General features: G+C 41.7%; 1 protein-coding gene across 3 annotated transcripts in view; it reads right to left on the bottom strand.

The window, feature by feature from the left end:
- Window positions 1–5346, bottom strand: part of FANCC (FA complementation group C) — an 80496-nt gene extending 75150 nt beyond the window's left edge. For 2 of the 3 annotated variants that reach the window (XM_089490890.1, XM_089490902.1), the window contains exons 1-2: window positions 2890–2909; window positions 1554–1631 (exon numbers count right to left, since the gene is read on the bottom strand). The gene's annotated coding sequence lies outside the window, so the exon portion shown is untranslated. Of the gene's footprint in view, window positions 1–1553; window positions 1632–2889; window positions 2910–5316 lie in introns of those variants that run through there. The other variant, XM_089490895.1, reaches the window with a different exon arrangement.
- Window positions 5347–10003: the final 4657 nt, after the last annotated feature.

Below are 10003 nucleotides of genomic sequence, written 5' to 3' on the forward strand. Positions count from 1 at the left end.
GTAAATCTTTGTTCACATCCAGTTTTAAAAAAAGCCTCTCCAGTGTCTAAATTGGTCCATCCATCCATGTGGTGGAAATGCCCCACTGCTCCTAGGGGGAGGCCAAAAGGTGTTGTTTTTTTAATTCACAAAATGTTTTTGATCCAAGGAGCCTATAAACATAAGGAAAATGCCCTCCACCACCCAGAGGCCATCTGGGAATATTTTGGAGAAAAACAATGCTTGAGGAAAACACTGTTTGGACCCTTGGAAGCTACAAAAAAAAAGGCCCTGGGGTCACATGCAGCCCACAAGACAGACACACAGCCTGGTGTAGAGAAATTATGGTTCACTTTAAAAGACAGGAGTACTACAACATCTGATTGTCCTGACACATAGCCTATATTCTGAACAAGAGGTCACTGTCAGGATACAGCAGGGAGAAACAGAATGGTTTGGGAAGTTGAAGGCTTTCACAGCCGACATCCATAGCTTTTTGTGGGTTTTTCAGGCTATGTGGCCATGTTCTAGAAGAGTTTCTTCCTGACGTTTCTCCAGCATCTGTGGCTGGCATGGAAGAGAGTTGGGTATGTATATACACGGTGTGAGAATGGTTTGGCATTGATAAGACGATCAGACAAGGCAGCATTTTGTCACACTGTTATATGCAAAACATATCATACAGAAAGCAGGACTGGATTCAGAGGAAGGAGGCATGAAAACTGGGGGAAGAAGCATTGACCATTTAACATACACAGATAACACCACATTACTAACAGAAAACAACAAAGACTTGGAACAACTGCTTAAACTTAAGGATGAAAATACAAAAGCAGGTTTACATCTGAAAATTAAGGGCCTGGACAGACAGGCCAAAATAAAGCTGCTTCGGGTCACTTTGGAAGTATGCTGTTTAAATGACACACACATATTAAGAGGCCAGAAGCTGTGCCAAAGCTGGGTAGATGTTTATGTGGCACAGCATCAGTGGAGTGAAAGGGAAGAGAAATGCAAAAAGTCTCTTAATATGTGTGTGTCATTTAAACAGCATACCTCCAAAGTGACCTGAAGCAGCTTTATTTTGGCCTGACTGTTCAGGAACAGGCCTGTCTGTTAAGGAAACAAAAATAATGTCAACAGATGATTTATACAACTTTAAAGTAAGTAACTTCAAAGACATCAAATTTGTTAAAGATTTTTTAAACCATGACTCAGTCATTAATCAAAATGGAGACTACAGTGTTTTTCCTTTTAAAGGCATGTGTTGAGAATTCTGCAGTATGCAGAAACATTATCTTTTCTGTGGGTGTTCTATTGCCCAGGTTCATTATTTCAAAGATATTATGATAAAATACCAAATATAAATTGATGTACAGGGATATTCCAGTTAACAAATGCTCTGACAAATAAGCTGCTTTTCACAAAGCTCTGTTCTTGTCACTGGCATCTCATCCCACTCCCCACTGGCAATTCAAAGAATTAGTCGGGATGCAATGGCTGCAGCTGAATGTTGGGCTTTGGAAGGAAAAGCAGAAACAGCCACAATTGTCCCACTTGATAGAGATTTATGGTACCTCATCCAGCTCCCACAACCAGTTCAGGATTAAAGTTACAGAAGCAATATCCCATCTCCAACTTGGCAACCCTATAGGCTGGGTAGATGTTTATGTGGCACAGCATCAGTGGAGTGAAAGGGAAGAGAAATGCAAAAAGCATTAATTATTACTTCAAAACAGGTCACTAACAAACATTAGCAGAAGCACTGATAATGCATTCATAATGTATCACAATTTCAACACAATACTGTAAAACTCTTTGTTAGTATTTAAGGTGTCACAAAACTCTATGCTGTTATCTGTCTGTACTTACATCTATTTATTTTTATCTTTTTCTTTCAAAGCAAACCCTCTTAAAAAAATGATCAAAGCAACAGCATTGTTTTCTGCCCACTACCTGTGGAATGAAAGAAGTAATCTGACATTGAACATGCCACTTTCTAGCCACTTAATAATGCCACTTAGCTAGCAAACATTCAAATATTAGCCCAGCATCAATAGCAAATTTCTCTTTAATGGACTACCACCTACTAGCCTAAATCACTAGCAATACAGTAGGTCTTTGGCATACGCTGGGGTTTGGTTCAAGGAATGCTCCTAGATACCAAAATCCATGGATGCTCAAGTCCCATTAAATACCAAGGTGGAGTAAAATAATGTCCCTTGTATAAAATGTCAAAATCAAGGTTTGATTTTTGGAATTTATATTTTTTTTAAGTATTTTCAAACCGTTGATGATTGAATCAGTGGATACAGAGGCCTGACTGTAGTAGCAGAAGCCAAGTGTTGACATCTTAGTTTCCCAAGTGGTGTAGTATCATTACAGAACGTTCGAATGGCAGCTAGACCCAGGCAGCCAGTGAGTCATAAAATGTCATAAAGACAGGGGACAGAAAGAGAAAGACATCAACTGTCCAAGTACATCAGCTGGTGGCAGCTTGCAACTTTTCACCTTTACAGCCCCAAACTATATGAAATTCTAGTTTCTCTAGAATCCTCACCCAAATGCTTCATTTCTTGCCCTACCCCTCCATGTAACTTACATTTTATTGTATTCAATTGTATAAAATGGCATGAAGAGACATTAAACCACAAAACTTCCTTTATTTCAGTTGGGGGAGAGGAACCCCCTGAGGCTAGGGGAAAAAAGACCACCAAGCAGGAGACATGAGACCCTTTCACACTACTTGAAGGAACGCCTCTCCCTACATAATCCGCCCCACACTCTCAGAATAACTGGGAAGAACCAACTAGAATTACAAACAACTAGATTAGTTTCAACTTCCCAAAGAACCTTTATCACAGCAGCTCCAAAATTATGGAACAGTCTCCTTGAAGAAACCCATCTTATTACCTCCTTGGATTCTTTTAGGAAGGCAGTTAAGACGGATCTCTTCCGGCGAGCTTATCCACCTGACCTCATATAAGAAATACTGATCCTTCCTTCCTTGAATCTGTATATTTCCATTCCACTGTCAATTTTTGATAGAACTGGTTTTAACGAATTATTAGTTAATTTTTATTGTAAATTATTGTTGTGTCTTGTATATTTTATTGGGCTGTAATCCCGCCTCGATCCACCTGGGAGAGGCAGAAAATATAAATAATATTATTATTATTACCATTACTTAGTTACAGCTATGGTTGCATTTTAACTATGTGACAACATCAAATGGAAATCTGGAGTCTGCAGTTTGCTGACGCACCCCAGCTCTTTGGATGCGAATTCTAAATACCTTCCCTAAACAGCAGGTTCCAGGACTCCATAGGATATTGCCATGGCAGTTAAAGTGGAATCATAGCCCTATAACTACCATATACAGTGGTCCCTCCACATTCACTGGGGTTAGGTGAAGGACTGCATCCGCAAATAAAAAAAATCATTATACTTTTTATCTGAGAGAAGAACACCTCTCTAGGAATCTCCAGGTCCTCCAGTACAACTCTGCCGTCAGCATCTGCCAGAAGTCGATCATAGAATCATACTGGAGGACCTACAAATGTCTAGAGAAGTGTTTTCTCTAGGAACATCTAGGTTCTCCAGCACAACTTTATGGTCAATTTCTGGTAGAGTTGTGCTGGAGGACCTAGATGTTCCTACAGAGAACACATTAATCAAAACAGCAAGCAATCAAATCCGCAAGTAAAAGCTGCAAATGTGGAGGGCCAACTTTGTGTGTGTGTGCGCGCGCACACACACAGAGTTAGCTGTGTTGGCCATACAGCAAAGTACAATTCAAAGATATAGCCATGTTAGTCTATAGAATCAGTATATAGAGAGATCTTGTAGGAACTTTGAGACTAACTGAAAGAAAGAAGTTGGCAGCATAAGCATTCATAGACTTCAGTCTACTTCCTCAGATGCTTTTGGTGGCGTGGAAGCCATACACAAAAGGATTTTGAATTTGAATTGACATTCTCACATAGCTATGGCATGTATATGTCTGTCCCTGGCTTCCACTCCACTAAAAGCATCTGAGGAAGTAGACTTAAGTCTAGGAAAGCTCATGCTGCCAACTTCTTTCTTTCAGTTAGTCTCAAAAGTGCTACAAGAGCAATCAGCAAAGTACAACAATGTCCAAAATCCACAAAACAGTGATACTTCTATAGGACCAACCAAAATACACAATAGTGTCCATGTGGAAGGCCAACTGTGTGTGTGTGTGTACACAACACAAGTGATCCTTCTATAGGACCAACCAAAAGACACAATAGTGTCTGTGTAGAGGGCCAACTGTGTGTGTACACAGTACAAGTGGCACTTCTATGGGACCAACCAAAACACACAAGTGTTCGCATGGAGGGCCAATTGTGTGTGTGTGTACACAAGTGATACTTCTATAGGACCAGCCAAAATACACAATAGTGTCCATGTAGAGGGCCAATTGTGTATGTGTGTACACAAGTGATTCTTCTGTAGGACTAAGCAAAATACACAACAATGTGCATTTCGGTTGGCCCCATAAAGGGCAGTGTGGTGCTTTAGGGTGTCATTGTACAGTACTTGGCTACAACTGTGTGAAAGGGCACGGGAGGTGTGTGTGTTTGTGTGTGTGTGTAAGGCAGGGGTTTCCCCCATGATGGCCCCATCCTTCCTTTCCATCCTCCCCGTCACTAGCAGTGGCTCTTAAACTTGGCGCCTTTGCTTGTTTTGGACTTCATCTCCCAGAATGCCTCGCCCTTGGCGCCAATGGCTGGGGCGCCTGGGAGACTGAGTCCAAAGCAACTGAAGGCAGGAAGGTTGAGGAGGGGCTTAAGGAGGCGCCTTTCAGTGTTAAGCGCGGGAAGCTTCTATAGCGGCGGGGCTGAGGGGAAAGGGCGCCTTCTTCCCTTGCCCTCTCCTCCTCCTCCTCCCCCAACGCTCCCCCCAAAAGCCCTTTTCATTTCATTCATTTTATTAAACCCCGCCTTCTCCCAAACATCCCGCCTCTGCAGAAACAATCCCGTTTGAGACTAACTGCCTTGGCTCAGTGCTAGGGAATCCTGGGAGTTGTAGTTGTGGCTCCAGAGCGCACGCTCTCTGCCAGACAGGGGCTACATGTCTTACAAAACTACAGTTCCCAGAATCCCCTAGCATTGAGCCAGGGCAGTTAAAGCGGGCTCGAACTGGGATTATTTCTGCAGTGTGTTTGGGACCTCCTCCACGACGAAGTCAAAACAAACGACCCTCCCTCTGAAGAACCATGCCAGGAAAGCCCCGTGATAAGCCTGTGAAAGGGCTCCCAAAGCCCACAACAGCCACAGCCTTAGCCCTTTCTGATCTGAGGACTAGGAGACTCACCCGCGCCTTAATTGGAAACCTCAGGCTCAGGGAGGGAGGCCAATGCTGGGCCTAGTGCGGGGGCGCCTCCCTGCTTCATGCAGTCTCTTCTTCAGAGGCTGGATGGAGGTGGGGTTTCCTAGGCGAGGCAAAGGTTTAACTCCGTCCCTGCAGGCCTCCAACCTCCTCCTCCTCCTCCTCCTCCTCAGGAAGCCTGCCCTGGCTGAACCTTTGCGGGGTGCTGAGGAGGAGCCCTTTGGGGCATCCTCCTCTGCATCGCCATCATCTTTATTATTTCTTCTCTAGACTGACGCCTATTTAAGTGCCCAGGCTCCTGCCTATGGACTCCTGGGGATTTGTAGTTTTATTACTACTACTACTACTACTACTGTACTACCTTTAATACTGTTACTATGGAATCCAAGGATTTGTTATTTTATTACTACTGCTGCTGCTGTACTACCTTTACTACTATTACTATGGAATCCTGGGATTTGTAGTTTTACTACTACTACTACTACTACTACGCAAAGATATAGCCTGGTTAGTCTGTAGGATCTGTATGTGGAGAGATCTTGTAGCACCTTTGAGATTTAAGTCCAAAACACACTGCAGAAATAATAATAATAATAATAATAATAATAATAATAATTTGTTTTATTTATATACCGCTATTCCAAAGATCATAGCGGTGAACAGCAAGTAAGCTAATTAGCAAGTAAGCTAAGTTCCCAGAATCCGGTTTGGCCCACTTTAACTGCCCTGGCTCAATGCTAGGGAATCCTGGGAACTGTAGTTTATTCTGGCACCAGAGCTCTCTAATAGAAGGCTAAATGTCTCGCAAAACTACAGTACCCAGGATTCCCTGGCACTGCACCATGGCAGTTAAAGCAGTCCCAAACCAGATTATTCCTGCAGTGTGGATGCACCCCTAGTTTATTGTGGCACAATGGTCTCTGAGACAGAAGGCTAAATGTCACACAAAACTACAGTTCCCAAAATTCCTTAGTATCAAGGCAGGACAGTAAAAGCAGCCTCAAACTGGATTATTTCTGAGGTGTGTTTTGGACCTGTTTGAAAGAAAGCAGTTGGCAGCATGAAATTTCCTAGACTAAAGTCTACTTCCTCAAATGCAAACGCATCAAATGTGTCTGAGGAAGTAGATTTAAGTCTAGGAAAACTCATGCTGCCAACCTCTTTCTTTCAGTTAGTCCCAAAGTGCTACAGAATCTCTTTACACATTATTATTACTATTTGTATTATTATTACAATGTTTAAGCTAATTGTCCCCAACAATCTGGGTACTCATTTTAGCGACCTCCGAAGGATGCTAGGCTGAGTTCAGGGACGTAATTAGGATTTTAGGAAGGGGGGGGGGGGTCCAGACTAAGTGCCACCATTATAATGGGGCTTGTGTGCAGCAGCACACACCATTCATTTTTCTAATGGAAGGGGGGATCCGGACCCCTCTGGCTACGTCCCTGCTGAGTTGATCCTGAGCCCCTGTCTGGTATTGAACTTTCAACCTTGTGGTTTGTGAGTGAGCAGCTGCAGTGCAGGCATTTAACCACCATGCCACCAGCCTTCTGAGATTTGTAATTTTACAAGGTCTTCAGCCTTTTCTGCCAAAGAGTGTTGGTGCCTCACAAAACTAGAAATGCCAGGATTCTGTAGGACGGAGACATGGCAGTTAAGGTGGTTTCAAATGGCATTATTTCTAAAGTGTAAAAATTGCCTGCAGCTTTCACAGAACGCTGACAGGAAGAAACGAAACTCATTTGGAAATGTGGCGCTGGAGGAGAATACTGAAGATATTCTTTAGCAACCAGCCTCCTTCAGTCATGCAGGAATACACAATCAGAGCACTGCCGACAGATGGCCATTAGACTCTGTTTAAAACTTACAAAGAAGGCGACGCCACCACCGTGTGAGGGAAAGTGTTCCACTGTTACTATCAGGACATTCTTCCTAATGTTGAGATAGAATCTCCTTTCCTGTATTTGTTCCCTCTACATACTAATATTCCAGATTAATATGGCTATGACTTTGGCCCAGTACAGACAGGCCAAAATAAAGCTGCTTTGGGTCACTTTGTAGGTATGCTGTTTAAATGATGCATGTGTCCTAAGAGTCTGGAAGCCACGCCAAAGCCACGCTCCAGTCCAGACTCTTAGGATGCATGCATCATTTAAACAGCATACCTCCAAAGCGACCTGAAGCAGTTTTATTCCAGCTTGTCTATACGGGCCCTTTGAATTCTAAACTAAGGCTGTTTGCACTTTGGACATAAAGCCTGAACTCTCCCTGGAAGCCAGATGATTAAATTGGGGCTGTTGTACTTTGGCCATATCATAAGAAGGCAGTAGAACGAGAGGAAGACTGAATGCCAGATGGTTAGACCTAATCATTAAAGTCACAGGCCTTTATCTCCAGGAGCTGTGCAGAGCAGTTGAGGATATAGAGACTTGGAGATGTCTCATCCCCAGGGTTGCCATGAGTTAAGGTTGACTCAAAGGCAGTTAACAACAACAACAACAACATAATATAGTAAGGAGTAATCAATGTACTGCAAAAACAGTATAGAATAATATGAAATGGTAAATCAAATAAACCATAAACAGTAAACATCAAATGTCTACAAAACATAGATAAATGATGTGCACAAGACAGGAAAACAGCAACAGTCAACAACAAAATGTATGCAGGACTTCCCAGTTATATCCTGTTTCAAAATATGTTCTTCAGTAAACTTGCCATTACACTGCTAATCATGAGGAAAACTTGTTGGCTGCAGAGTAAAACATTAAATGTCATGGGTAAAAGGCCAGTGATTAATTGTCCTAAGGACTTGCAAAAACACAAATCTCCTACTTTATTATCCGAAAAAGAAAATCATGGGATTGGCTGTCTCACCTTGGCTTTGTGCCACAAAGAAAGAAAAGAAGGAAAGAGAAGGAAAAGCTTGTGTCAAACTCTTGATCTGTTTATCTATGAGTCCTCTATTAACTGTCAACAGATTTAAGAAAATAACTTACTGACAATAGTGCCGAATTCCAAATAGCCGACTTGATCTGGATGAATGTCTAGAGGGGGAAATACACCAGATCATTTATTTTTTCTGGATGACTTCCATATACTAGAACCCTTTTCTCCAAATCTGTAATACATTGTGCTTTCTTTCCTGGTAGCAGGTAGTTGATTGTGGTCTTTTTGTCTCTGCTACTCCCTGACTGCCTGCGGACTGCCAGTGAGCAAACATTGGGGTCCTCCAGTGAGCTGCTGTCTGCCCAGCTAACTCTGGAATCCTTAGAGTACACATCTTCCTTACTACCCTGAGTTGCTCTGCCAACTTCAAAGGGTTACCCTTCCTCACGCAGTTTGGGAGGCCCATGCTGAAATGCTGAAGTGTTCCCAGGGTTCCATCTTTTAATAAGAGATGCACAAGAACTATAGAAATTTAAAGGTTATGAACTCTAGCAAAATGTGCTGGCCAATTTGGATTGACTGAAATTAAATGAATTGGAACTGGCAGGTTTCCTGACATGTCCTTTCTGCAATTAAGATATGCATTTGTTTCAACATACACTTGTTTAAAAAGGCAAAAGCTTGTGTCAGAGCCATACAGATGGAGCCTTCCCCTCCTCCCATAAGAAATATAAATCATCTTGAATTATGTAGCTTTTAATGGGTTAGAATATATGGAATCCATATGATTTTTCCACCAAAAAAGAGTTAGTGCATGTTGAATCTCACTTGTCCCCAATGCTCAGGACCAGAAGTGTTTTGGATTTGGGATTTTTAAAAAAAAATTATTTTGGAATACCAGTATTTTCATATACAAAAATAATGCAATATCTTGGAATCATAGAATCATAAATACAAGTCTAAACACAACATTTATTTATGTTTCATATACACTTTATGCATATAGCCTGAAGGTAATTTTAAATACAATATTTTAAAATAATTTTGTGCATGAAACAAAGTTTGTATACGATGAACCATCAGGAAATAAAAGTGTCACTATATCAGCCACATGAAAAAAGGTTTGGTTTTTGGAATATTTGGGATTTCAGAAATTCAAATGAGGTAGACTCAACCTGTTATTCTTTTAATTTTTAATACTCTGTTTTGATCAGTTTTAAAGGTCCAGCAAGAAATGACCAAAATATGGTGTTCCACTAGTACTAATGGCTTCATAGTTCTGAGCTGGATTATCTCAGTCTTGACATAGATCAGAAACTGTTACATGGAGCCCATGCACACTACAAAATTATAGCGCTGTTATTCTGCTTTAACTGTTATGGTTCTGTCATATGGAATCATGGGATTGGCAATTTATACTGTTTTTGTTGTTGTGTGGCTTCAAGTCATTTTCACTGTATGGCTACCCTAAGGCAAATCTGTCACAGAGTTTTCTGAGGCTAAGAGTGTGCAACGTGTTACGTGCCCAAAGTCACCCAGTAGGTTTCCATGGCTGACTGAGGAATCAAACCCTGGTCTTCAGAGTCATAGTCCAGTGCTCAAACCACTATGCTACACTACACCACTTAAAATGATCAACTAGAGGTCCAAAACATACTGCAGAAATAATCCAGTTTGAGATTGATTGAACTGCCATGATTGAATGCTAGGGAATCCTGGGAATTGTGGTTTATTGTAGCACCAGAGTTCTCTGATAGAGAATAATAAATGTCTCACAAAACTA

This window comes from Sceloporus occidentalis, unplaced genomic scaffold (assembly GCF_023333645.1).
Source record: "Sceloporus occidentalis isolate IW3139 unplaced genomic scaffold, rSceOcc1.0.p SCAF_1, whole genome shotgun sequence".
In the NCBI taxonomy this organism is placed as follows: domain Eukaryota; kingdom Metazoa; phylum Chordata; class Lepidosauria; order Squamata; family Phrynosomatidae; genus Sceloporus; species Sceloporus occidentalis.